At 55.0% G+C, this 27,393-nt stretch overlaps 3 long non-coding RNA genes across 4 annotated transcripts; all 3 read left to right on the forward strand.

The window, feature by feature from the left end:
• The first annotated feature begins 19,582 nt into the window (after nucleotides 1–19,582).
• LOC140686621 (uncharacterized) lies at nucleotides 19,583–21,007 on the forward strand. The gene is made up of 3 exons (XR_012060462.1): nucleotides 19,583–19,671; nucleotides 20,236–20,441; nucleotides 20,751–21,007. It is a non-coding gene; the product is annotated as an uncharacterized lncRNA (long non-coding RNA).
• A 264-nt stretch (nucleotides 21,008–21,271) lies between these two features.
• LOC140686622 (uncharacterized) lies at nucleotides 21,272–22,449 on the forward strand. Of its 2 annotated transcripts, none has more exons than XR_012060464.1 (2): nucleotides 21,272–21,588; nucleotides 22,096–22,449. It is a non-coding gene; the product is annotated as an uncharacterized lncRNA (long non-coding RNA). The 2 variants fall into 2 exon arrangements; XR_012060463.1 differs by having other exon boundaries at nucleotides 21,272–21,566.
• Nucleotides 22,450–24,308: 1,859 nt separating this feature from the next.
• On the forward strand, nucleotides 24,309–26,720 carry LOC140686623 (uncharacterized). Its single transcript, XR_012060465.1, has 2 exons — nucleotides 24,309–24,856; nucleotides 26,114–26,720. It is a non-coding gene; the product is annotated as an uncharacterized lncRNA (long non-coding RNA).
• Nucleotides 26,721–27,393: the final 673 nt, after the last annotated feature.

Below are 27,393 nucleotides of genomic sequence, written 5' to 3' on the forward strand. Positions count from 1 at the left end.
CGAGGGGGTGTGTGGTCGCATCTCACTGATGTCTTGATTGAATAACTGGAAGGTTGGGTGTCGCTCCCTCATGCCCCAGCCCCTCTTCAACAGACAGCCCCTCCCATATTTTTGCCTCTTTCTTCTACTGAATTCCCCCTTTTCCTCAATGGTCTGCAAGAGCCCGTGTATGTTCCAGATCAGCTGAATCTGTACGTTCAGACGGCTGAACACTGTCCTGCCTCGTCATGGGGATGGGCAGCCGTGGCTTATTCAAGACTGGGTGCCCGCAAAGACCCCGCCTCCGCTCTCTCCTGGCGAGGAGCCCCGCGGCCCCACCTCCCCCACCTCCCATGGGTGAGCCATGGTCGGTGGCTCCGGCGGGTTCTCCCTGTTTTCAGCGTTTGTTTGACAAACCCGTCAACATCCCTCTGCCTGCGGTGGCACCCCCAGCGCTATTTGGGAGCAGCGGCCCCAGGCTAATCTGACATCTCTTCTAGAGCCAGAGACGGGCCACGTGCCAATGCACAGGGAAGACTGGGGAGGAAAGCGTTTCAGCGCTCTTCCTATGTGTGTACTGAAAGAATATTAAAGTGCTTCTAAGGGAAAACATGTAATCACTGTGTTTGCCACATCTAGCAGCTGAAAGCCGCCCTTCCTGCCCTCCCCAAGTCCTTGTCATTTTCTTGGTTGGTGGCAGACCAGATTACCCCGCAGCAGCCCTGCGCCGCGCCCACGACGTTCAACAGAACCCAGCGCCCAGCTCGCACACCCGGGCTGGGGTGCTGACAGACAGACTCTGACCGGCACCGCCTCGGCACGCGGGAGGAAGCTCCCTCCTCCAGGACGCGGAGCCGTGTCCCTCTCCAGCGCAGCTAGGGGTGGGGCACGGACAGCAGCGCCGTCCGGGACGTTCCGGGCGCCGTCAAGGACAGCCGAGGCCGGAGCCAGCACGGACTGCGCCCTGCGTCGCCGGAGAGACGGCACGCGATTCCGTCTCCGGGGACCCCCCGGAGGTTCCGATCTGCCAGCATGGATCACCGCCTGGGCACCAGGTTCCACACGCTTCTCAAGAGGCTCAGGTGTGCAGCCGAGCTCACGGGCCGGGGCGCAAGGGGCGTCAGCCACCGAGCACGCCTGCCTCACGCGCCACCACACTGCGCCCGTTAGTTCAGCCCTGTTGGACTTGTGAGTCCCTGCCCACCCGCCCCCGCCCCAGCCATTGCTAATTCTTTTGAGCTGGAGTCTCCCTTGGGTGCCCTGATACGTTTATCAACCATCTATTCACCGTGCTTCTCCTTGCATCTCAGGCCTTCCTCTGGAATTTCTTTGTGTGTGAGGCAGCGTCCTTTAGAACCTCTTTCAGCAAGAGTCTGCATGTGGCTATAAATGTTGCGTGTATTTTTCCTTACAGCGTCTCCTTTTTAGCTCCTGGCTGGCGGTTGGCTGGTGGGAAACCTGGGCCTCTGAGCCCTGGGGGTGTCACCACTCCTCCCGGACGTCTCTCCGCTGCGGCCAACAGGACGTCTCTGTCGGCCCACTAGTTGTTTGTAGATAAATAACTTTTCTTTTCCTTTTGAGAGGTCTGGCTGCTTTTGTGGTTTTGCTCGTTGCCCTTTGGTTTTGGCAGTTTCGCTCCCATAACGTTTGGGTGTAAATTCATTTCTTATCTTGCTTGCAATTTCTGGTTCTTCCCTCCCGTCAGGAGTCTGCCCATCCTGCCCGCTCCCTCTCCAGGTCGCTCGACCTCTCGTTCACACATTCCTGCTCTTCCCTCTCTCTGCAGGGTGTTTGAGTCTTTGCCTTTAAACGGCGGCAAACCCCCTTAGCCTTACCCATCAGTGAGTATTTCTGGAAGCTGTGTTCACTTCAGCTTTAGATCAACGTGGTGTTCTCTGCTCTCGTGTTCCCCTGTTTTGGCCCATGCTTTCTATCCTGATTTGATCTCATTAATAGTTTGAAGCATAGTGACTTATTTCAATTTCTTGGTAAGCTGGTCCATCCTGTTTTTTTCCCTCTGACTCTCCCACTCAGAGACTCCCTGTGCCATCGTTGACTTGGAGTCCTTATCTTTCAGAAATATACACTGAAGTATCTGTGACTGACATGGCGTGATGCCCAGGGTTTGCTTCAAGAGTGGGGGGCTGCGGACAGGGGTGCTGGTATAGACAAAGTGAGACCGGCCTCGGGGTCTGCGGGTTCCCCTTATGAGCGCGTCTTCACCAGGGTTCTTTCCCTTTTCAGAAGTTTCATGCTCTGTGTTGTAGGGATACTGCTGGAGAGCACATTTTTGTTTTCTTTAGCTAGTCAGCCTCATTAACTTCATGATAAGATCTTAAAAAATTGTTCCGTCTTTAGAATTTCTGCGACATTGGCTCAGTGTGAACTGGGACCTGGCACCACGACTGGGAGCCTAGAGCGTCCACCTAGAGCTTCGCGGCCTGTCCGGCTGTCGGGCAGGATCGCTCTAGTGTCCCTGTCACTGGGGGCAGTTTCCCAGGTTCCCAGGTCTCTAACCAAAGCCTGACTTCGGCTGTCAGCTGTGGGGGCAGAGGAAGAGTCTCTGCTCCAGAGAGAGCCTTAGGCCCTCCCGGCTGCCCTTGAGGTTTACCTCCCAGCCAGTATTTATGACGTCTGCTATTTTATTAATGATCCAGAGGAACCTCCTTTCTGTCTTTCAAGCTCTGCGTTTATCCATTTCCGCCGTATCTATTCTGTGTGTACATGTTGGGGGACAGCGGCCACACTGGCTCATTCTGCCATGTTCCTGGTTATTAATGGTATAGGAGAAATAATTAAGCTTCTTGCATTTAAGTTTGTAACTAAGGATTTCTCTTTTTTCTTATCCTTGGGTTTCTTAGGTAGACGATACATGACTGAAATATGCTAGTGAGAATCACAGTGAAAACTTGTTTGTCTCCAAACACTTTTATCACTATTTTCTTGATTTCACCCATTATTTCGAATCATCCTCAGAAAGTCTCTGTAACAGGAATGCCATTACCAGTCTCCATCGTGCAGATGGATCAGGGAGGCCTCAGAGTTCAGTGACTGGCCCGAGACCACACGTCGGGAGTGCAGGGTGGGAACCGCAGCCCCGGCGCCCACTCCAGCTGTCACAGCCCCGCCCCAACACACACACAGAGCACTCCTTAACCCACCGGTGCACCTGGCCTTTTTAAAAAGAAGTGTGTGTGTGTGTGTGTGTGTGTGTGTGTGTGTGTGTGTGTGTGTGTGTATGAAGTGGCTAAAAGTGTCAGAGTACACCTGCAGTCCCTGGGGTGGGAAGTCGGGCCACACCCATTCCCCAGGCTCTCCCCACCACGGCACCTGCTCTGAGCCAGGAGCCTGGAGCCGGCTGGGGAAATGGGAGTGAAAGTGTCGTGGGGACACAGGTTTCCGGTGGGAGGGCGCCCGCCTCACTACCTTCTCGGGAAGTAAACCTGGGCTGGACAAAGCCCCAGGACTGAGGAGGGCTTCTGTTGTGACAGCTCGTGCGGGTCCCCAGTTATTTTTCTTTCCGCCTTGCCTCAGTGCCAGCGATGCCTTTCCCTGCGACCCCGCAGAGAAAACAGGAGCCGCTGGTAACAGCTCCAGTGGCAAGCACACCCGCTCCTCCCTCTCAGCCTCTGAGCAGCCCCCTCCCCCAGGCCTCCGCCCCTCATCCCAGCTGCTCCCTGCATTTCCTGAATCTTATTTGAACACCCTCATCATGCCATGCTTATAAAAAGAGCCCTTTCCTTTTAGAGACACATCATGAAATATTTAGGGTTCAGATGGCAGGTGCCTGGGACTTGCTTCAAAACGACCCAGGGCTGAGGGCAGCGGGGCAGAGACGAAGGACTGGCCATGGTCGGTCACTCTGGAAGCTGGGGGAGGGCACCCAGGGTCACCACACTCTTCTCTTTACTTTTCCACACATACATCTGAAATTTTTCCTAACACACGATTTTCCTGAAAAGAGTCCATAAAAACTAATGGAAAAAACTTTTCATGGAGTTGTTTTTTGAAAACCGGAGAAGAAAACGTGTTGCTCACAGCCTGTGGAGGACACCCCCCGCATCCTCCTCATCTCACACTCTCCCAGTCAGCCAGCAGCGGGGACCGGAGAGCATTTTCGCTCCACTGCTGGCTTGGAAGGTGAGGCGGGGGCCATGAGCCGGGCTCGCAGGCACCTCTGGAAAGCAGCAGGAAAGGCGAGGAAACAGACTCTCCCGTCAGAGTCCCCAGATGGAAACAGCCCCACCAACACCTCGGTTCAGCCCAGTGAGACCTGGCCTCAGTCCTTTCTTCTCAGCCTCTGACGTCATTTACTGACTGACAGCCCAACCATGTGACCGAGGTGCTGACAGCACGGCCAGCAGCATAACGGCAGTTACATAGTTAAATCCAATCAACACGTCAAAGAACTAAGACAAAACGAAACCGGAAAGAAGCAACACTAGGTCGAATTCCAAAGATGCTGAGAAGTGGGAGGATAAAGCGGTAACTCCACCCACTGGAGCCAGACAGGCAAAGTTACGGGGTCCACACCCGAGATGGGCAGATTTGTAGGGGGAGCGGGCACACAGAACAGAGCTTTACACTAAGATCACACATTTGTGCTAACTCAGGCCCCTACGTGTGTAGTTATTCGTTATAGCAGCAATCAGAAACTCACACACACCTTTTCCGATGGAACACAGTTGGCTATGAACCTCCCTCACAGGCGTCAGCAATCTAAGGAGGCGGCCGAGACCCTGGGCTCTTGGACAAGAGAGTCAGGCCCAAGTCCTAGTCTGTCCACAGCAGCCCAGCGGCCTAACTGCCCTGTGTCTCTGCTTCCTCATTTGTAGAGTGGGAACAACAGCACGTCTGCACGGAGAGCTGGCCGGAAGCGCTGGGCGTGTGAGGGCGGGAGCCAGGCGCTGGGTGAGCGCTCAGCGGGCGCTAGTTCCCGCTGCTGGTGACTGCGCACCTTTGACCCCTTTTCATCCACTGCTCTGCCTGCTCCCTTGTCAACATCTACCACTGTGACGGGGGGAGGGGTTCAACACACCAGCGCTCTCCTCTGCAACTAATTACTTATATAATAATTAATCCTCCAAGTAGAATTTAAAGCTGTTCGTCCAGTTTCATGAAAGAAGAAAACCAGCGTTGAGTCCAGCAAGTGGTACTGGAGCCAACTGGATATTTGCACAAAGAAACACAAAACTGAATCTGCACCTCACACACCACGGGAAAACGAGCACCAACGGGTCACTGGCCAGAAACTACGGAAGAACCAGAAGAGAAGAAGCCAACCCTGGCGCAGGCGAAGGTCTCCCGGCTGGGGCACAGAACACAGGAACTCCGTGAGAGAATGCTGATGACCTTTATGCACCGGCACTGTGACCTGCCACCCGGACCCTTCCTCAGAAATGAAGGGTTTGAGCCCAGCTGCTGGAAGTGCCCCACAGACAGCGGCGGGCTCCTCCGGCTCAGCAGAGCAGGGCACCGGGACGGCCCAGTCCTGCCTCCTTCCCCCCTATGCCCCTGGCAGCTGCCCCTCGGCAAGCCCCCCGCTCCCTGACTTCTCTCTTAGACTTGCCTTCCAGGGAAGCTCGCCTGAGACATGGGGCTTCGGTAAAATTAAAGCAGCCTGTGCTCTGATATACACCATTAAGAAAATGAAGAGGGGAGCACAGACGGGGAGGATGTGTTCCCAATACACATATCCAGCAAAGGACGTGTGTGCATCACATATAAAGAACCCCTAGAGTCAGCAACGAACGTCAACCCAGGGATAAAATGGCAACGGTTCCGAGCCGGGGCTTCACACCAGGGTTTATAGTCATGGTCAATATGCACATGAGAGCCCAGAAAGGATGGGTCTGGAGCATCTGGTGGTGCAAAGCGTCGGGAGGGGCGCAAACTCAAACGTCAAGAGGACACAGGAGCCAACCAAAGGGCCAGTGACAAAGAGGGGCCTCTGAGTGACAGGACAGTGCACGCTGAGCTGGATTACAGCCCAAAGTACAAAGTAACACCAGGAGTCCACCCGGGAGTAAATGAGGGAACGGATGAATCTCCCGGACAGAAGAATTTCAGATAATTTATGAAGACACCCCGCTACCCCAGGGAAGTGGAGCTGAACTCTCGTCTCCTTGAGTGTGGGCCGCACAGTGACTTCCTTCCAAGGAGCTCGGCGTGGGAACAGAGTCACTCACGTGGAGAAACGTGACAGCACGAGCTCGGCCAGGTGGTCACGGTCCACACCAGCAGAGATACGTCAGGCTGACAGCAGGCAGGCCCTCGGATGTGCCGGAGGGGACGGGCCCTTTGCCCCTGTGGTCCTCCGCACAACAATACGTACGCCCGTCTGACCACGAGAAAAACGTTAGACAAGGGCCAACAGAGGACACCCTTCAATACTCCGACCAGCACTTCCCCCAACTGTGCAAGTCACCAAAACAGGAGAGTCCGAGAAACGGTCCCAGCCAAGTGCAGCGCGTTCTGGATACAAAAAGCGCATTAGGTAAAAACAAGAGAGGCTGAGCGGAACATGGACTTCAGTCAATAATAATGTAGTGATGTTTGCCGTGAGTTGTGGCAGATGTACTGTGCTCACGGAAGGTGCTAACATAACACGGGAAATCGGGTTGAGGTCGTGGGAGCCCCCCTATCTTCACAGACCTTCTGTAAGTTTAAACTCTTCTAAGATAAAAACGTTTATTTTAAAAAGTTAAGCGCGTAATTAGCCATCCAGGAAATGCAAATCAGAGCTACAGAGAATCGCCCTCCACAGACACTAGAAGAGCTGAAGGCAGACAACAGCCGAGCGCTGGCGAAGACGCGGGGCACGCAGGCCCCTCCCGCCCTGACTGGTGCAGCCAGCACGGAGCTGCGACGGTCTTTATAAAGCAAAACGAGCACTTGCTGTTTGACCCAGAAACTCTACTTCTGGGTGCTTACTCAGGTAAAATGCAAATGTACGTCCACGCAGAGACTTGCCTGTGAACCTTCGCATCAGCTTTCTCACAATTTCCCCAAACTGGAAGCAACCCAGACGTCCATCGGCCAGTGAACCGCTGCGTTCACACAGCCAAACACCAGGCAGCACTAAAGAGAAAGGGCCACTGGTCCATCCCACACCGCAGCTGAGCTAAGGGCACCAGGCAGAAAAGCACTGGCCACAGGTCCCATTCATGTGGAATTCGAGAACAGAATGGGCAAAGAGGACCTTCAGGGACAGAGAGAGCACAGGGGCTGCAGGGGTTGGGGGAGGAGTGGGCTGCAAAGGGGCTGAAACTGTCCCACATCTTCACTAGTGTGTGCGTTTATCAAAGCTCACTGAACCGCGTGCTGAAAAAGGATGGCCTTGGAACATACTTGTTGGCAGTGTTCCTGCCAATCAGAGGTCTATATATTAAGTCCTAAAGTGGATTAACGAAAAAGAGTTGGAGAGTTCACATTTATTGAATAACCATTGTGATACAAGGTGGAATTCCAAATAAAGAAGTTTCACTTTCTGAAATTAAAAAAAAAAGAATGCATTCTACTGAACATAAATTGTACCTATAAAAAGTTGATTTTAAAAAAAGAGAAAAGAAACAAACATAACATTGGACCTCTTGGAGGAACTGCATTATTTACACAGTAATTTTACAAGAGTCTTTTAAACAACACTACGGCTGCCATCCTGTTCCCACGAGTCTCCCTGCTCTCCTCCTGGACCACCGAGCTTGCACCCACAGGTTTGAAGCCTGCAGGGATGTCTCCCACCCGGGTCTCCAGCTTCAACATTTTCTCTGAGCTCCTGACCCCAAAACTGCCACTTGACTTCCCCACACTTCGTTGCTCAAATCTCCTTCAGCCCAATGTGTACAAGCCAAGCTCCTGACCTTCCCACTCCGAGCAGATTCCAGGTACATCCTCCATCTAAACACATCCACTCCTTCCTTCCAGGGTGCGTCCAGACCCTCCGACTTTGGTTCCTTCCCTCGTGAACATCTCTCTAACCATGGACGTACTCCTTGTCTGCCTCCGACCACCCCATCCAACAGGACACCACCTCCAGCCCAGGGGACCGCGGCAGCCTCCCGTCCTCCTGATTTAGGCTGGGCACCCTCAGTCTGCTCTCCACGTCACTGCCAGCATGGTCATCCATGACATGTTAATCCCATCACCAGGTCTGCCTCCCCTGGAACCCTTCGGTGGTTTCCGCTGTGCTAACAAGACCAGAACCCGAGTGGTCCCCTTCAGCTACCCCGGCCGCCACTCCGGCTGGGATGGGGGGCTCCCCTGAGCCGAGCGTGTGCTCTCCCCCCGCCCGCCCGCCCCTCCCCCCTCAACCTGGTTCGAGTCCACTAATCTTTCCCATTTCAGCCCAACATACCCCTCCCTTGGATGAGGGCTTTGACACCCACCTGCCCCACCCCACCAAACCGAATCAAGCCCTCCCATCACCACTCCCGGGGCCCCACACTCCCCTCCCACTGGCTCTCAACACAAATGCAATCAAGCATTTTTCTGTAATGATTGGGTCAACCACTCAATCTACCCTTAACGTCTGTGGCCGTTTCCTCAAGGCTGGGCCCTTTGGTAGAAAAACCCAATGAACTCCCCGGTCGAGCGAGGCGTGTCCACCGGCCCCGCCCACCGGCCCCGCCCACTGGCGCTTCTATCCAATCACGGCGGGGCCCTCCCCGGACTTATAACAGGGGCCTGGGCCCCGCCGACCGACCGCAGAGGGCTTCCAGCAGCGCTCGGGGAGGACGAGCCCGCGCGCCCGACGCTCCTCCGCAGGCCCCGCAGAGCCCCGTCGTGTCCGGTGGGCACCTCTGGGCCCCCGACCTCTCGGGCTCCTCTCCCCGGAAGGGTCTCCTGGAAGCGGCGCCGAAACTCCAGGCTCCCAGAGCCGCTGCAGAGACGTCAACAGCGGGGACACCAGGTACGGAGTGCGTTACCGTGGGGACTGACGTCCAGGGCCCTCGCGGGCCGGGGACAGCCCCCAGACGGCCCCTTCCTCCCGCCTCTGCTCCCACCTCGCCCTCGCCTCGGGGAGGGAGAATCCCCTCGACTGGCCAGAGGTAGTCCGACCTCGCCCACCCTGCCCGGGTTCCGGGGATCAGCCAGTGAACCCACCCCAGGCCGGCCCCTGCGGGGCTCCTCTCTGAAAACAGCCGAGCACATCGGAGCCCCCCACTCCGAGCTCCCCGGCTCCTGCCCGGCCGGCTGGGGACGCGGTTCCCGCCCGGCACGTGGGCGGCGGGGTGGCTTGAGCCCTCAGACTAACGGGCTCCTCTCTCCGGCAGGTTCCGCATGGAGGAGAGACCTTCCAAACGCTTCTGCGCCACGGCCCCCGGTCACGGTGCGTCAGCCTTCTGTCACCCTCGTTTCAAAATTTCCCAGTTTTCACTGTACTTTTGGTATTTACTTGTATGACCTGGAGACGCAAACGAGGCATTGATGAAAAATGAAACGAAGCCCCTCTCCTCACCCCCCGCCCAGGGGCTCCCCGGGCGGCCTGCTCTCTCTCCTCACCCTTCGGCTCTCCCCCGCCTCAGGTGGACGCCCCTGGCAGGAAGGCCGCCCTGATGCAGAAGACGGAGCCCCCGTGGGAGCAGCCGGCCCTGCACAGCCAGGCCGTGCCCGCAAACCTTTTGCTTACGTGAAACCCATGAGACGTGAGACCTCCACTTCCGTGGAACCCGCTCGCCCTGCACAGAGAGGCCGAGGCCGCCACAGGGGAAGCAGCCAGAGGACAGGAAGAGGCGGGGGCAGAGGGACAGGGCCACATCCGCACGTGGAGCTCGACAACAGAGACGAGCCCGGCCACCCCGTGGAGCCAGAAGCCAGGCGGACCCCATCCCTCCCTTTCACCCAAGCAGCAGGGCAGCAATACCGGCCGCAGGGTCCTGACCCCCTGGGGGACCTGCTCGGGGTGAGACACCAGGGGCTCCCCAACGCCTACGGGTACTGGGATCTCCAGGGGTCCCGGCCTTCAGCCATCTGTCCCTACGTTGGGTTTGTACCCTCGGGCTCAGCCTTGATAGTCATGCAAATGCCCTTTGGCACCTACCTGTACGCAGTGCCACCGCGCTCCGCCCCCTACTATCTGCCTCCCTCTCTCTGACCTGGGCATGTGCTAAGTACGCCTTTTCTCCAGGCTGAACTCCAGTCCCATTTCCGTCCCTGCCGCCTCCCCCACCCACAGCAGAGCCTCCACTTGTGTTGTCCAGACGGAGCCTGCAGGCTCCCCCTAGGATCCCGGCAGGGCCTAGGTAGGCTCCCACAGGGTGGACAGGACTGAGGGACAAATCAGTGAACTGGATGTTTGGGCACCGGGGCAGGGGGGAGCTGCAGGAGTCAGGGCGCTAACGCGGTGCTCCGTGAGGGGGAGCAGACCCTAGGGAACACTGGAGAAAGACACGAATCCTGTGCGGGTATGAGAGTGACACGCATGGACGGCACCGGGAAAAGTCCAGGAGCTGCCTGGGAGGCGAGACCGACAAGGGAGGCAGAGTCTGCCCGGCATCGACATTCCCTCAAAGCCACGAGGACATGCCCTCAGCTCGCCGAGCACGCGCCCCAACCTCAAGTTCTGTAACCAGAGTGCTCGTGCCTCTGGACCATGTGGCACAGACAGGAGGGGCTGGGGGGAGCACAGAGGGGTGGCACAAGGGCCTGAATCCCAATCACACGGGACCTGAAGCGAGGCTTCCTCTGACTTGATAGCGCGCAGGCTGATGAGAGTTGCCCCTTCCTATGAAAGCCAGCTTGAGCTGAGTTTTTTGCTGCCTGCAGTGAAAGCACAGATAATGTTCTTCCCAGGGAGAAAGACGAGTGGGCAGAAAAGAGAAGTGGGCTGCAAGGACTGAAAAGTGAGGAAATGAGTAAACTGTATTATTAAGCCTGAATAAATGTGATTCTCCAAGATGAATAATCAGGAACTGAAATTCCCAGAGGCACTGACAGAGGAGTTTGGATGGAGAGGTTCAGAGGAGCTAAAAATTGCTGAAATCTTGTCTAGTTCCCGGGGATGCCATCGATGCTGCATCTGAGAGGGCAGGGGACTCGGGACGTTTTCACGCATGTGTCCCCACTGGTGACCTCTAGTTGAGCTGGAGCAGGATGAGTAATTCCAAACAGATTGAAGAACAACTGATCAAAGGAAATTTGATGAATCAAACAAAAGGCATCGGGGGTGACAGAAACAAGGAGAAAGCAGCACACGTTTAAAATGCTAAGTGATGAGTGAGTGGATGGCGGCCTCCTCCGTGCTCCTGGCTTCAATGAGAATATTTTAAACATTTCCCCGTTAAGCAGGTGCTTCGTGCAGTCTTCTCACAGACGTGCTCAGCCAGCCCAAGATCACTCCTATCTTCTCAGTCGGATGAAAGATTCATTACGAATTGGACTTTGTATTTTATTAAGTAGGCTCTGACCGCCTGGTTTGGATTCATTTGTGAGAGAAAACATCTGTGGAGAATGAAGAGAGTTTTTCCCATGAAAGATGTTTTTCTTGTGTATTCAACGACCCCCTAAATAAACCCTTCTCTCTGGCTTTTACTGGAGTACATCTTTTATTGAAATCTCACAATTTTCATCTTACCAATGTCAGAGGAGTTAACTGCAACCAGAAAAAGAAATACAAAGACAAAAATGAGTGTCCTCCCCTCCCCCACCCATGTCCTGTCCCCACGGTCACACAGGACAGCCAAGGCATCTCTGCGGTTTGACTTTACCGGAAGGAGGCACGCTGTCCTCCTGGGGTCCGGGCAGGTGACAGGTGTGGCAGGTGCGGTGGGAGCTGCTTCTGGCCTGGCACTGGGACCTCCCTGCTGGTCTGCCAGCCTGCACCCCGCGCTCACGCTGTCCCCTCCCTGGGAGCAGGTGACCCTCCGTGAGATGCACACACTCAGGCTGTACGGTGCCCTCCACTGATGGGTGTGCCCAGGGAGTTCCCACCCCTAGAACACCTGGCTCCACACTTGCAGTGGTGTCTTCAGGCCTGGGTCTTCTGATTTTATAACCTAAATCCTCAAAGTGAAATTCCCGTGTCCAACAGCCCAGTCGTGTTTTACTTTAACAGATACTAAGAAATGGCGTTCCGTTGGGCTGGAGCAGCATCAGCTCCCCGCAGTGGGCCACGAGGCCACCGGCTTCCCCAGTCTCCCTGGCAATAAACGTCGGGGCTCCGCCATTTTTGCCAATCTCTTGAATATAAATATGTCATTATTGTTCTAATTTGGTTTGTCTTGACTACTAATGAGGTCTGGTATGTTTTTATACATTTATTGGCCACTTCACTTCTTTCTCTGTTAACAGCCAACATGTATCTTTTGCACAATGTTCTACTGGGGTTTTAAATCGTTTTCTTATCAACTTGTGGGAACTTCCTGTATATTAGTAACAGCAATACTTTCTCATCCGTGGGTGTTTCCCGTTCCTACCTGCCTCTGCCTCGCACTGGTGGTCTGATGCACGCCGTGTGTGCAGCCCCAGCTGGTGGCCCCCCTCCCCGGGGCCAGGGGGTCACGCCTGCCCCCGCGGCCCACCTCACAGCGGCGAGGAAGTGTTCTCCCAGTTCCAGATCACAGCCACTTCACTGTTGAGTCATCGTCCAGGGAACACGTGCCCACTCAGGGCTTCCGGGAATAGCTCAGTGTTGCCCAGTCCTCGCTCTCTGGGGCCTTCTACCTGCATTCCTGGGAGAGTTGCCAACGTCCGGGCGTCAGGAGGCGCCTTCTTCCTTCCACTTCTATGCGCCTTTAGTTTCTTTAGTTTGGTGTTTCACATATCGGAGGGATGGCCAGTCGATAATGAGACACGTGTTCAGCTTTTATTAAAGGGATGTGTACCCTAAAACTTGAAGACCACTGCTGTCCATTATTTATATACAGTATTTTATATATATTCTTACTTAGGAAGGAGACAGTGTTTCAATAAGGAACCTACCTCAAGGTAGTACAATGTATATGCTAAGTTAAGTCAGCCAGAGAGAGAAAGAGAAACATCGTATGATACCACTTATCTGTGGAATCTAAAAAAATGACACAAATGAACTCATTCACAAAGCAGAAACAGACTCAGACACAGCAAACAAACTTACGGTTACCAGGGCGGGGAAGGGGTGCGAAGGGATAAACCGGGAGTTCGGGATTTGCGAATGTTAACTCCTATGTATAAAGTAGGTAAACAACAAGGTCCTACTGTAGAGCACAGGGAACTATATTCAGTGCCGTGTAATCACCTGTAATGGAGAAGAATCTGAAAAGGAATATATGCATGTGTGTGTACGACTGAAACGTGCTGGACACCGGGAACACACACATTGTAAACTGACTGTACATCGACTAAAGAAGAAAAAAGAACAGTCCAGGCGCTGCTCCGTCTCACTGGGACGTGCGTGTTTACACCTTCACACCGAACAAGGCACCAGAAGCCTCGTCCACCCATAGTCGCCTGAGCAGGAGGATGTGTCTGAGGGCCTGGGAGCCCCCTGGAGGAGGACCGGCCCCCACGTGCACGGGAACGAGGCAGGCGCCCGCGGGCCCGCTGCTGCGGGCCTTCCTCCGTCTGCTCTCACCCGGTCTTCCCCCAGGCGCTTCCGGTCTGCTCAGGAGCGCTCTGGACGCCCCCGCCCTCTGGCAGCTGGAGGACCCCCACTCTCTTTCCTGCTCTCCACGGATAAGACTGCGTTTTCTTCACTTCACCTACTCCCGTTGGGAAGTTGTACAGGGAATTGGGGCGAACCACATGAAACTGCCATCCCCTTGGTCAAACATCTGCCACTTGACGTGGTTCAATCCAACACTATTCCGTTAATTTTTTAATACACATACTTGACTTAACAACGTCAAATGTCAGTCGATCTCCCAGGACTTCTGAACATGTTCACTCCGATCACTGCCGGTTCCGTTTCACACGGCATTGCTGTACTTTGGTTCCGTCTCATCATCACTGAAATTATCATCCACAGTCAGTGCTTATTGTCAGTACTTCTCCCTCTTTTTCCGTGTTCCACCAATCCCTGCTGCCTTCGTGCAGTCCTCCTTTGTCTGGAGCTCAGGCTCCCTCTCCCTGAAGTGCCTTCCTGGGAGGTTTTCAGTACGGTTAACAGGACGCCCCCAGCCCGCCTGAACATGTCTTGCCATCACGTGCAATCTCGCACAACAGTTTAGCTCGATGTAAGATTCTGGCTTGATGCCTGTTTTCTCTCAGTGCTCTGAAGGCATTTTCCTTTGTTTTGGCTGCTCCCGTTCAGAAACTTCTCGAAGCCCAGGCGCTGTGCCTGGGAGGTAAACTTCTGTTCCTCCCCGGGCCCTTTTACAACATCCTTTCTGTCTCTGACGTTCTGAAGTTCCCCTAGGAGACGTTCACACGTACATGGCTTAACATCTCTCCGAGGTGCAGCGAGAGCCTTCTGTTTGAGAACACGTTTAATAGAAAGTGGAAGATTCCACGCTCTGACCACTTTCACGTTCTCTCTTCCTCCGTCGGAAGCCCTGGCCGATGTACGTTGGGTCCGATCATTCTAGCCTCTGCGCCTTCCGCCGGCCTTCCTCAGATCTGTCTTGATTCACCAGGTTTTTAGCTCTGTTCAGTCAACCCTTTGATTTTCGTTTAATTGATTCCTAATAACCCATTTTGTTCTTTTCTAAATCCATTGCGAGACGTGGTTTTTGCTCTTTTTTTCCTAAGACCAATTTTTATAAGGCCAATTTTAGTTCTTTCATCATGTTGAATATTGCTGTTTTATAATTTCTCAGATTTTTCAGTTAGCTAAAATTTTCAGGGGACAAGTCTTCCTGGTTTTTTTCTGCCAGAAAAATTTCACTCACGATGGAATCGTCCCCTTTTGGGTGTCTGTGTGGCTGTGTGTATGCATATTTATCTGACCCCAAGCAAGTTCTACTGTGGAACTTCCTGGTGCCTGGCTTGTTAAAGTGACTTTTCCTGGTGGCTGGTTGTGGTTTATGCCAGGTTTTGGGGGTGCGGTGGGCACCCCATCCCCCGGGCCAGACTCCTGTTAGCTTCTTGGCTGCGGTCCCCTCACCAGGAGGCAGTGTTTACAGCCAGATTCCAGGTCCTCAGGAGGGAGAGCCCAGGGCTGGCTTTCCCTTGAGGATTATGCCCCAGACACAATCATGGAGGGGCCAGGCCTCCCTCTCCTGGGCAGGTGTGTGAAGTTCATTCATTCCCACCCCCGCATGGGGGCTGTAGGGGTCCTGGCTTTTCTGGAGTCACCTCAGCTTCAGTTCCTCTCCTCCTGGGGCCAAGTGTGTGCACAACACTCAAGCCTCCTCCCTGTGGCCCCAAACCAGCCGGAGCTGCAGGGGCCCCCACGCTCTCTGCCTCCCTCTGTGCTCCCGCACTGGACGCCTCCCCTCCTTGCTCGCCGTCTGTGCCTCGCACGGGCCTGCGCGGGCAGCACAGAAGGAAAGCTAACGGCACCTGCTCTGGGGCCAGCCTGCGTGGGTTCCCGCCCCAGCTCCACTGCCTGCAAGCTGTGTTCCCGCAGATGAGCTCCTCGCCCTTGTGGTCTCAGCCTTCCTGGCGACGACACGGGCACAGGAGCATCGGCCCCACAGGGCAACCAAGCCAGGTGACAGCTTCAGGTGCTGACCCACTGTTATTTCAAAAGCAGGCAGGGGTGGTTCTGCCTTATCCAGCGCTCTATGTGCTGATCCATGTTTCCTTGGGTCCACACTTAATCTTGCATGCTGCTGCTTATGGCGTAAACTGTATGCTCCAAGGTTTTCAGAGCTCTGGCTTTATTCTGAGGGCTGCGGTACTAAACGACTTTACTGGAAGGAATGGCATCCAAAAGTAGCAGGAGAACAAGTGGACGTTTTTACTCCAGTTACGGAAGAAGTGAAAAATGGGAAGTTTGGGTTTTCTAGTGCCATGAGGCAGAATCCTCCCAAACTCAGAGAGCCTGAGAGCCTCCATTTTGTTTCACTTCACTCAGAATGTTGCAGGTCAGAAATTCAGGAAAGGCGTGGCTGGCAGTTCACGCCGACCCACGCAGCATCAGCCGGCGTGTCTTCGACTCTCACCCCAACACGGCTTCTACGCTCAATTGCAGGATTAGATACAGATCATTAATTCTCACTGATGTGTAACATCCGATACGTGAATACACGTAATTTCACTCATTCAGCCTCCTGCAGGTGGGCTGTGGGGCTGTTTACAGTTTCTCTTCCATTGTGAATGTTTCCGTGCCTTCCTTCTGGGAGGTGTGCCCAGGCACCTGTCTCAGGTGCATAGCCGGGAGCGAGCGGCCGGGCCACGGGGCGTGCGGGTGCTCACCCTCATACAGCCGCACCAGAGTGGTCGCCCAGCTGCACGCCCTTCAGCCTGGGTAAGTAACACACCTTCCCTGCGACACCCACTCTCTTCAGACGAGCTCCTTTCTGCCAGCGAACATTCTTGTACCTGCTGTAGCACATCCAGATCACAGGTGTCACTCAGCACGTCTGCCAGCGTGGCCTTTCTTGGCGACAGCTGTTTTATCTTCTGCCCGCTAAGTTTTTTCTTTCTTCTTATCACTGTCTGAAGTGCTCTGTATTCCATCTTGATACCAATTCTTTGCCACTCATGTGTTTTGCAAATATAGTTTCATATCATGACTTTTTGAACCTGATTCTAAACGTCCTTTGATTTACAGAAGCTCTTGATCTTAATAATGAATTGAGACTTCCTCATAAGTTAGCACTTTTGTCCTTTAAGAAATCCTTCCCTGCCTTGAAATCAGAAACTCCCACCTGTACTTCCCTCTCACATTTTTTGCTTCAGACATTTGACACAAGTTCTTAACCTATCTGGAGTGGGTTTTTGGGTGTAACTTAATTTTTCCCATATGGATAACCAATTCAGTTTTTTCACGTGGACCACCAACTATTCCAGGTACAGGCTGAAAACTCCTTTCCTGGCTGGTTTGCCAGGTGACGTGTGTGTGGCACATAGAAGCTGCCTATGTGCGTGGACGTGTGTGGAGACGTTCTACTTGCTCCATTAGTCAATCTGCTCACCCCTGAAGGAACACCTGACGGTATCCCTTGCTGAAGTCCTGCAATGTCTTCACATCTGATAGGGCGAGCCTGCCTTCCTTCTGTGGAGACAGTTCTAATGAATTTCAATTTTAGAAGCAAACTGACAAGTTCCACAGAGGCTCTTGTTGGAGTGGTATTAATCAGCAGATAAACTGGGGGAGATTATATTATGACATTAAAGTTTCCGGTTTATGAACATGGGATATTTCTTCCATTATTTAGGTTTTCTTTCACAGCCTACAGGAAAAGTTTACACATTTCTGCATATAGATCTTTGTCACTCTGGTTAGATTCACCTCGTTATGTTTGTAGCTTCTGATGCTACATAAATGGCAGCAATGTTTTGAAGTTTCTTGATGCACAGAAGTACAACTGACATTTGAATCTGCAGGGTACACACGGAGCTTACATTCAGCTCCATGACTAAACTGCAATTGCCAGTAATTCGTCTCCAGATTCTTTTTGATTTTCTAAGTAGAAAATCGTACCATCTGCAAAAAATAACTGCTTGAATGCTTCCCTAATTTGTATGTCTTCAATTTCTTTTCTTGTCCTATTTCACAGTCTGAGATCTTTAATGTAATATGGAATCACAGTGGCGGCCCTGAGCATTCTTCTCTTGTCTGCTTTCAAGGGAAATGCAAAAACAGAATTCTCTTCACCATCCGTGCGTTTCCCTGGTGGGGGCTCAGTCATGTGCGTGACCTCTGGGGGGCTAACGGCTCCTTAGGCTCCTTTCATCCCAGCTCCCCGCTGGCCCCAGATGTCCCAGGACACCACTCAGAAGCTCTTCACTCACTGTGCTCAAAGATGAAGGCACCACTGTCCCCAGGCAGCATTCTCTGTGCGTCAACGCCTGTCCCATACACCCAGGAGCCTTGGCATCAGCCCCCCTTCACTCTGTCCACACCAACACACTCTGCCGCCCCCACATCTGAGAGATCTGTCCTCTTCTCTCCCCTCCCACTGCTCAGTCACCAAACGCCCCCTCATCCAGGCTGCCATCTCCTCCCTCCCAGTCGCAGCTCTGGCCGTCTGACTTCTTTTCCCTATCCCGTCCTCGCCCAGCCCTCTCCATCTTTCAGGTGCAGTGTTCTTTCTAAAATACACAGCGTATCAATTCACTTCCCTGCTTCAAAGCCTGTGATGGAAACACTACTGTTCCTCAAGTGACCATAAAGGGACGGACATGCACCAGCCCGGCTGGCTCCTCGGCCCACCTGCCGTGGGCCCCCTCCCCGGGCACCCTGGCTCCAACACGCTCTCCAAGACCGCAGCTCTCGTCTGTCCCTGAACCCTGACGTTGCCCGTGTCACGTCCGCTCACGTGCACAAGAGGAGGCTCTTGGTCCAGCTTTGACGCAAGGACAGAGACGCAGGGGCAGCGAGAAGCAGCCCATGAAGGACTCGGGTGCTGCCTGGTGCCGTCACACCAGCCACTCCCTGACCTCCCCGGGCACTGAGTGACGCTGCCTCCCCAGGAGCCCAGGGTGAGCCGGGCGGATGCAGGGTGAACCGGAGGAGCCCGGACGGGCCCACGTGAACCCACTGCGGCAGGCGGAGTCTCGGGTGTGGAAACGCAGGCATGGCGTGGGCCTCACTGCCTGCGGAGGGGCTCAGAGAGGACTGGGCTCAGCCGGCACCCCTCACTGGCCCTACTCAGGCCAAGCCGCCAGGCCAGAGAGCTTGTGCCCTGTCCCCCTCCCAACCCAGGGGCTGCCCTCCCCCTGCCCAGTCTCCTCCCTAACCGCCAGCTCCATAAGACAGGGGACAGGGCATTCAGAGTCCCCCAGACCTGGGCACAAACCCGCCCGGCCAGCCACACACGCGAGACAGCACTGAGCCCAGCAACCCCGGCGTCCTCGTCCGCATAGAGGGCAGGGTGCGGCTGATGGAGGCCAGCCCCGGGGGGCTGGCAGACTGGCTGTGGCGTCTCCATCTAGGAGGGCCCGGCCCTGGCACCGAGGAGGTCAGAGCCAGCTCCCCGTCCCCACGCAGGCCCACCCTGCCTCCCGGTCCAGCTCCCGGACGCGGACGGGACCCTTCCCCACCCCTGCTCCCAGTTCCTCTCGCTAAAACGCGCGGCTGCCGGTGGGCCGTGCCTTCCCGCCCTCGCAGCCCGCCTGGTCCCTGTCCGCGCGGGAAAGTGGGCGGGCGGCTATCACCAGCAGCGGTAGTAACCAGCATCCATCGGCGCGCGGGGCACTTGGCACCGAGCTGCGTGTTTTAAGCGCATCGTCTGCATCGATCACCCAGCGGCTCCCTCAGCGCTTGTTTTCTCGTAAGAGTTTTCAGAATCGGCCAGGCTCCAGTGTAATGTTACACTTGAGCAAACTGCGCTCCAGAGACGCCGGCTGCCTGCCCAAGGTCACCTAGCAACTCAGCGGCGAGCTAGGCCCCGTCCTCAGGGCGACACCTGCGCCTGCAGCCGGCGCCCCTCCCCCCGCGCTGCGGCTGCTCCTCCTGCCACGCCTACCCGTCCCTGTCCGGGCCCTGTGAGTCGGGTCAGCCTGACGTAACAGCAGGGCCACGTTTCCAGCAGTGACCAGGCTGTGCTTCCGTCTGGGGCGGGCGCCGGCCACCAGGGCCTGCCTAGTGTCAGGGGCTGGTGTGGGCAGTGAAAGGTCCCCATGACTTGGGGTCAAGGGTCAGAGCATAGCAGCCAGAAGCTGGTACATGGCTGGGGTCAAAGTCAGGGTGTAACTGGGATCAGGGGTAGGAACAAGTCCGGGTTCAGAAATGACTGTGTTGTGTGGCTGGGCCAAGAGTCAGTGTGGGGCTGAGATCAGGGATTGGTGGGTGGCCAGAGAGCACAAGACCCTCTCCCTGCCCCATCAGGTCAGGAAACCCTTCCCCGTGGCTCCGCTGTGAAGAGAAGTCAGTGTGATACAAGCTGGCAGCCCCCGAGGGAGGGGTGGCCACTAGGCCAGGCGGGAGCATCACGGGAGGGAAAAGGGGATCTCCAGGGAGGCTCCTGGCCCCTGGCCCTTTGCACCTGCACCCACAGCAGCCCCCACGACCTCTCCAGGGGCAGCCGACCTCCTCACCCTTCTGCTTGGGCCCCTGGTGAGCCTGGCTGCATTTCCTGTGGAGTCAAACGCAGCCTCTGCCAGCCCGAGATTCCCCTCCCCCACCGGCTGCAAGGAGGTGGTCAGCGTTCCTGCCTCTTCCCTTGTGTTCCCGCCGCAGGACGCTGCCCTGGCCCCTCACCTGCAAATCCTCTTCATTCTTCACAGCCGCCCTGACACCTTCAAGCCCTGCCGAATCCCCCCTCTCCGCGGGCACAAGGTAGAGGTTGTGTGAGGGCATCTGCAGCCCAGGCACAACTCTCTCCAGAGCTCGACAGCGGGCACCTTGCCATGGATTCTCGCCCCCAGACCCGCAAGGAATCACACGCGTGGAGACAGTCCGTCTTAAGTGTGAACTGGAACTTGCAGTGAAGGTGGGGAGGGGGCAGGGGCTGGGAATGGTGTGCGGGGGGAGCGGGAGCGGGAACAGGGAGGGACCCCTCGGCGGGCTGACCCTCAGAAGACGGTGCACCTGGAGGGGCCTAGGGGCCGCCCCTGTGACCTGACACGGCCCTTGGAAACCTAGGAGCCTGAAGGGCTTTGAGGTCTGAGTTTCAGCCTGGGGATCCGACCCAACAGATAATCACGTTTACATGAGTATGGTTAGGGCTCACGGAGGTCAGTACGTGTTAAGAAAGAAACAATCCACTGAACAGATACTGAGATCCCTAACTTGCCCCAAGAAACAGAAAGCCACAACTGTTGCGGAAAAATGTGTTACGGCTCGGTGCTACAGCTCAGTTGTGACAGCAACCTGGATCCGGGCGAGAGACCAAGCAGCACTCGGAGAGTTGGAGAACTCAGGTTTGCTACTCCAGCTGGCTGAGATGAATTAACACTCCAAGCTCTGGGGCCCGTCGGTAGGTTTACACAGGCCTTTATAGGCTGCCACTTTTAGACTTTGCAACATCATACGTAAATAAAGTATAACAGAAGTTGACCAACCGGGAACAAGCTTTGTAGAAATAGACCAATCAGGAGTGAGAGAAAGAACCAATCAGGAGTGAGAGAAAGAACCAATCAGGAGTGAGCTCCATGCAAATGAAGTACTACAAATGAACCAATCAGAAGTTAGGGAAGTGGACCAATCAGAAATGAGAATAATACCCAGTCAGGCATGAAGGAAATAACCAATCAGAAGTGAGCTCAGGGAACCAATAGAATTCTAGGTGTAAGTCCCGTTTCAGAGGCAGAAAGTGAGATAGAGCCTCTGGGCCAGGGAACCCGACGGTGCTGGGAGGAGAGCAGCGGCCCTGCCTAGGGGTCCTGCCGGACTTTCTATGGGGCTCCCCGCCTCACAACCACCAGACCGACAACCAGCCCCACCCCACTTACGTACGAAAGTCAGGTGGAAGGACGGCCGGTCTAGCCCCACCATCGCAGCAACTAGGTGTGAAAAGTCATCAAACTGGTGCTGCTATGTAAACCCGCTCACTGAAGGCTGAAGCCCCGTGTGTCCCCAAGAGCTCGCAGCCCCTTGCCCCCGCACCCCTCGTCTGGTACGCACAGGCCCAGCAGCGGGTGAGGCGACGGCGTGGGGGCTTCGGGGGCCTCCGGAGTCGTCTCCCTCCGGCAGACGCAGCCCAGGGTCACCTCTGGAGTGTTGGGAGGAGGTGAGCCCTCCAGGCGGCCCTGGCAGGCTGGAGCCTGCAGATGAGGACGGGGCGTCTGGAGCGGGCCCAGAGGGAGTGATTACTGTGATGGGGGTGACACGCGCAGGGATGCCCCTGGCAGAAGGGGCAGAGAACGGCTGGCAGGTCGACAGACTGAAGACCCGGCGTGGCTGGAAGAAGTGTTGGGGGGGGTGCCAGAGGGAGTGATGGGGAAAGACATAGGCCTTGGGCGGTGGGGCTGGGAGGAGGTGGAGGCGGAACCTGTGGGGATAGGAGCTGCGATGAGTCCCGGGCCTGACCATGGGGAGGGTGGCTGCTGGGAGGGCAGGGCACTGCGGGAGGGGACAAGGTCCAGGCAGGAAGGATGCCCGCAGGCTGTGGGTGGTGGAGACCCCGACACGGCCCCGCCCTCCAGGCTCCCCACACCGGCCAGCCCCCGGCTCAGGACCAGGAGACAGAACCACCCCCTCACACCTGTGTGCCTATGAAAAGTGATCCCGCTACAGAGCCAGAACCCAGAGGCCTGGTCGTTTGCAAAACTATCGAGAAACAATCTGAAAAAGGAAAGGCTTTCTTGGCAATGTCACCAAAGGCAGGAACCACTAAAAGTAAACTGACATGATGACGAAGAAGTTTTAAAACATCTCTGTGCGAAAAATACCCAAACCCAAAACCAAACAAAGCACCAGAAACAGAAGAACTGCAGACAGCCAAGTCCCAGGGGAGGGCTTTCGAGGCCAGTAAATACATGAGAATCCTTCCAGAGTAATCACAGAAACTTTACACATGTAAGGACACAGCATTCTCTCCCATCTGTCTGACTGGCATATTAAAGAGTTTAATAGGCGGGGTGGAGGCCGTGAGGAAAAATGCATTCCCATGCGTGGCTGGGGGACTGGACCGGTGTGGCCGGCGGGCAGAGGGATTTGGGAATTGCTCTCAGACTGAAGATGGCTATTCCCTCTGGCCAGCATTCAGAATGAGCTGTTAATAGAAAGAGGCAATGCTGGCTCCAGCGGGAGGCATCTCCATTGTGGAAATGGCCCACGGGGCTCTATTACGGAGAAGACAACGGGTGGGTGGGCTGCAAACCAGCCCCCGAGCGCCCACGGAGGCCCTGAGCTGACGGTGCCCGCCGGGGACTTGGCTGAGATGGGGAGCACACTGGGTCGGCACCAAGGGGGACCAGCCAGGAGGAGCAAGGGGTGGTAAGTGGGGTGTTCAAGTCCCACCATAAACGAGCTGATGGTGGGAAGGGGTGCAGAGCAGAGAGGACTGGATGAGGCACAAGAGGGGCTGGATTAGCCTCTGGGGAGGTCCAGCCCTTCCTGGGGACCCAGGGGGATGAAGGAGGTGGAGCTGAGGTAGAGGGGGCACTGGCCAGTGGCCTGTGGCCCTAAGCCCCAGGCAGAAGGACCATCTCAGCTACAGAACCATCCTGCCCTCCAGGCTGGCCCGAGGCCACGCCTGCCCCTGTCCCTGGGGCTCTCGGTCTCTCAGAAGCTTCAGCGACAGCACAAGGGCTTCTCCCAGAAGGCTGCAGGCCCGGGGCTTCTCCAGGTGGCTTCGAGGGCACGGGAGCCTCTGGTAGGTCCCAGGAGGTAAGGGGGGCCCAGGCCCCCCAATGAGGCTCCCCTCTTGAAGGATTCCAGCATCTGGGATGGGCCCGGCCATGACTCCAGCGGGCTGTGTTTGTGGCTCATGATCAAACCACCACCCCTGAGGCGGGAGAGGGAATCCTGTCCTGGATGTGACTCCAGGTTCCTCATTCGAGTAAGGGTGGGGTGAGCACACACGCACACACACCTCGGGGCCTGCGGTGTCTGCACACACACACGCTGAGCACGCCGGGGAGCCCACCTGAAATGGGGGCGTGGTGTGGTCTGTGAATCCTGCCTTAGTGCAGACACAGTCCACCCTCCACAGCCACGGGAATTCCAGCATCCACAGATTCCACCAACCACAGACAGAAAACATCTGGGGAAAAATTTCAGAAAGTTCTAAACCTGACCTTGCCACGTGCCCGGCAACTACTCACGTAGCATCTACACTGTGTCAGGTGTCGTAAGCAACCTTGACACGACTGAAAGCACACAGGAGGGTGTGCTGTGCAAACACGACACCACTTTATGTAAGGTCCTTGAACATCCCTATTTCGGTGTCTGCAGGGCCGGAAACCACCCCCCGCGGACACGAGGGCCGCACGTATTCAGAAAAGACTGGATTTTACAACAGGCATGTAACTAAAATCCCAAGCGAAGATTTCTCTTCTCTTTGAGACAAAAACAAAACCAGGGCCTGGCCCAGTAAGCACACACCATGATCGCTGGCACCGTTTGTCTCAGCACACGTGACTGTCAGGCTGGCTTGGATGGAGTCTGAGCCTGGCTGTGGGGTCTGGGGGGCGGCTCGAGGCTGCAGTGGCTCAGAGTGGAAGGAGGCAAGGTGTTTCATCCTCAGGGGAGAGCGATTTCGCATTTCAGCAACACTCCCAGGGCTGGGGACGGGGCGGCAGGAGGGGCTGGTCGGGGGAATGTCCAACAGGAACCAGGACAGGGCTGGACAGGGAGCAGGGAATCCAGGGCTGGGGGGACGCGGGAGGGGGCGAGGTTGTGGGCTGCAGTGAGAGGGCCTGAGGTCAGGGGAGCACACGTGGGATCTGGGGAGAGAGCTGACTGCCCGGGGAGAGGGTGCAGAGACCAGGACAGGGGCTGGTTTAAAAGGACTGCTCCCAAATGACAAATGCGTTTCACACCTTTCCACTTGCAAACTCGATGCTGCCTGTTTTGGAATCTGAACGAAATGGTTTCAAAGTTCACAAAACTAAAAACACATGCCCACAGAACAGTGAACCTGCACAGCAAGACACCTGAGGACGGCCCGGGGCAGGGGGGCGGACAGGGACTCTCTCGGGTGGGAGACCCTCGAGGGCGCTGGGCCCGGGAACAAGGAGGGGTCCGCTCGCTCTGCACGGAGCCCCACGCGGGGGAAGACCTCCAGGGAGCTGCTCACAACCAGGAGTGCATCCACTCCCACTGCGCCGGGGAAAGGCGGTGAGAAAGGAAGAGCAGTGAGTCTCCGCCCCACCCCGACCTGGCACAGGGACTCTGCTGTTTTGTCTCCTCCACACTGCCACACCGCCGTCTGGGGAACAGATTCCGACGTCCGCAGGGCAGGTAAGGAAAGGGTTTAACCCACCAGCAACCCCTGAGCTACAGCAGGAGGCACGCCCCTGGACTGAGCTCTGCACAGTTAACTGGCTTCCAGCATCTCGCTGCAAAGACTGGTCCCTTTTGGCTTTGTCTTCCAAGTTCCTACATGGGTCCTTCCAGCCCCAGCCCCTCGGGAATCTGTCTGCTTTGCGGGTTCTGACCTCAGTGGCTTCCATCTGGTCAGACATAGGACCGCCACGTTTTCCTTTAACCCTGGGGTCTTGTTAAAGAACAGGTTCTGAGGCTGCAGGTTTGGGTTGGGGCTGAGATTCTGAATTTCCCACAGGCCTGGGTGATGCCGACACGGCGGTCCTGTCTGAGGTCCATGGGGAACCACCCGGGGCTTGTCTGGGTCTAACTCCCTCCACCGCGTGCTGTCTGAGGGCCCTGCCACGGCGCCCCGGCGTCTGACTGGGAGGGGCTACTCCAGGCGCATCTGCTGATTTCTTACCCAGTTGTTCCCAGATGGGCTCGCGGGCTGCGTCCAGCTCCCCACACCATGTGGGAGCCTGTCCAGGGTCCCGGGGTCCTTGGGGGGCATCTGGGGTCATGGGATCCTCAGGGGAGAACCTACATCCACCAACCTCGCTGAATTACTAGATTCCAAGGTTTGTACTTCGATGGCTCTTTTATATGACGTACATACAAAATGTCATCTACACAAACGACGCATACGTATGTAATACACAAAACGATGTCGATATTTACTTACATGAGACGTACCAAGAGCTTCCTCTCTTCTCTTTACAATCCCCACCCCTCCTGCGTCTGCTCTTTCCCCCAGGGCTGGCCCCTCCAGGTCCATGTTGACACTAGTAATGAGCGCAGGCACCTCTGCCTTTAAAGCATCTTCAAGAGCGTGTGTCTGAAGCCTCTGCACGAGGCAGAGTGCTTCAGTGCATCACCTGTAACAAGCTGAGAGTCCCCTTCCTGTCCTTCATCAAGAAGCCTTGCTGTTGGTGTTGCAACAAATGCTTCCATTATAAACAGGTGTTGAATTTTACCAATGGTTCCTCTGCAGCCAGCGAGATAATCGTATGGGTTTTCTCCTTTAATAAATCATCAAAACATTAATGTATTGTGGAACCATCCTTGCATTCCTGAGATAAACCCTACCTGGTTATAATGTATACTTTAAAAATACATTTATATTCTGTTAGGGCCTTTGCATTTATATTGTAAGTAACAGAGGCTTCTTTTCTTTTTTAAAATTCAATTTAGGAATCAAGATTAGACCAGCCTCCTAAACGAGCTGAGTAACTTTCACTCTCTGTGGACCCTCGAAACGACGTGGACAGAACAGGGACCAACCACCGCCGGAAAGCTTGGCAGAAATCCCCTGTAAACAGTCTAGGCTGGGGGCTCACTGGGGAGGGAAATACTGGATTTCAATTTATTTAATAATCATTGGCTTATTCAAGTTTTCTATTTCTTTTTGCGCCAATTTTTCCATTTTCTTTCTTCCTAGAAATTTATCTACGTCACTAGGCTTTCCAATTTATCAGCAAATAATTACTTACTGTGCTCTCATTACTGTAAAAAGTCCGTAGTCTACACAGGCAACTCCTCGTCTCTTCCCTGTGGGCACACGTCTCGGCATCTTCTCTTCCTCTCCCCCTCTGCCTGCGGCTGGCGCAGCCAGTCCTGCTGATCCCTCCGCAGTGGATTCTGGTTTTCACTGTTTCCTTTCTTCCCGCTTTGGGTTTGCTTCGTTAGTCTTTGTCTAAGGTCTTCGTTTGAATGTTTAGTGCATTTTTCTTTATATTTTTTTATTTCTAGTCATCTTTAAAACCAAAAATTTCCTAGTAAATTCTGCCTGAACATGAAACATTCATGTTGTTGATTTATGAAGATTGAACGATGTTCAGATTTGTTTTAACCAAGGTTATTTAGTAACGTGCAACTTAGTCTCTGGCCACACGGGGTTTTTTTTTTTTTTTGGAGGCACCTTTTCATTATTAAGTTGTAATTTCATTACATTGTGTTATGCAACAAAATCTCTATGATGGTGACTTCAGGGGAACAAGCCGGGACCTCCTTTGTGGCCTAACAGACGGCCAGCCTTTCACACATGTTCAAAGAGAGTATGTGTTCTGTTATTTGGAGAACAGGTGCCCACAAAGCAAACAGCCAAAACATGCTGGCTGAATGGCTCAGCTGCCTTAGGCCAGTCCCAGTAGAACGGAGGGCACATTGGGATGTAAGGGGTTCCACGATCTGACATCTTTTTCCTTCCACCCTCTCCTCTCTGCCACGGTGTGGGGAAGGGTCTGGGTCCAAAGCAGCAGAGTGGAAAGGGTAAAAGATAAAGTTTAGAGAAGGCTAAAAGGGATGGTGTCTGTTAGTCGGGCTGTCCAGAGAGACAGGACCAAGAGGCCGGACAGAGAGCTAGGCAGACAGAGAGAGAGATTTCTCACAGGAGCTGCCTCAGTCTGGCAGGTCCCAAGGTCTACAAGGTGAGAGGCCAGCTGGAGAGCCGTGGTTCAGTTACAGTTCGAGAC

This window comes from Vicugna pacos, chromosome 17, assembly GCF_048564905.1.
Source record: "Vicugna pacos chromosome 17, VicPac4, whole genome shotgun sequence".
Lineage (NCBI taxonomy): Eukaryota > Metazoa > Chordata > Mammalia > Artiodactyla > Camelidae > Vicugna > Vicugna pacos.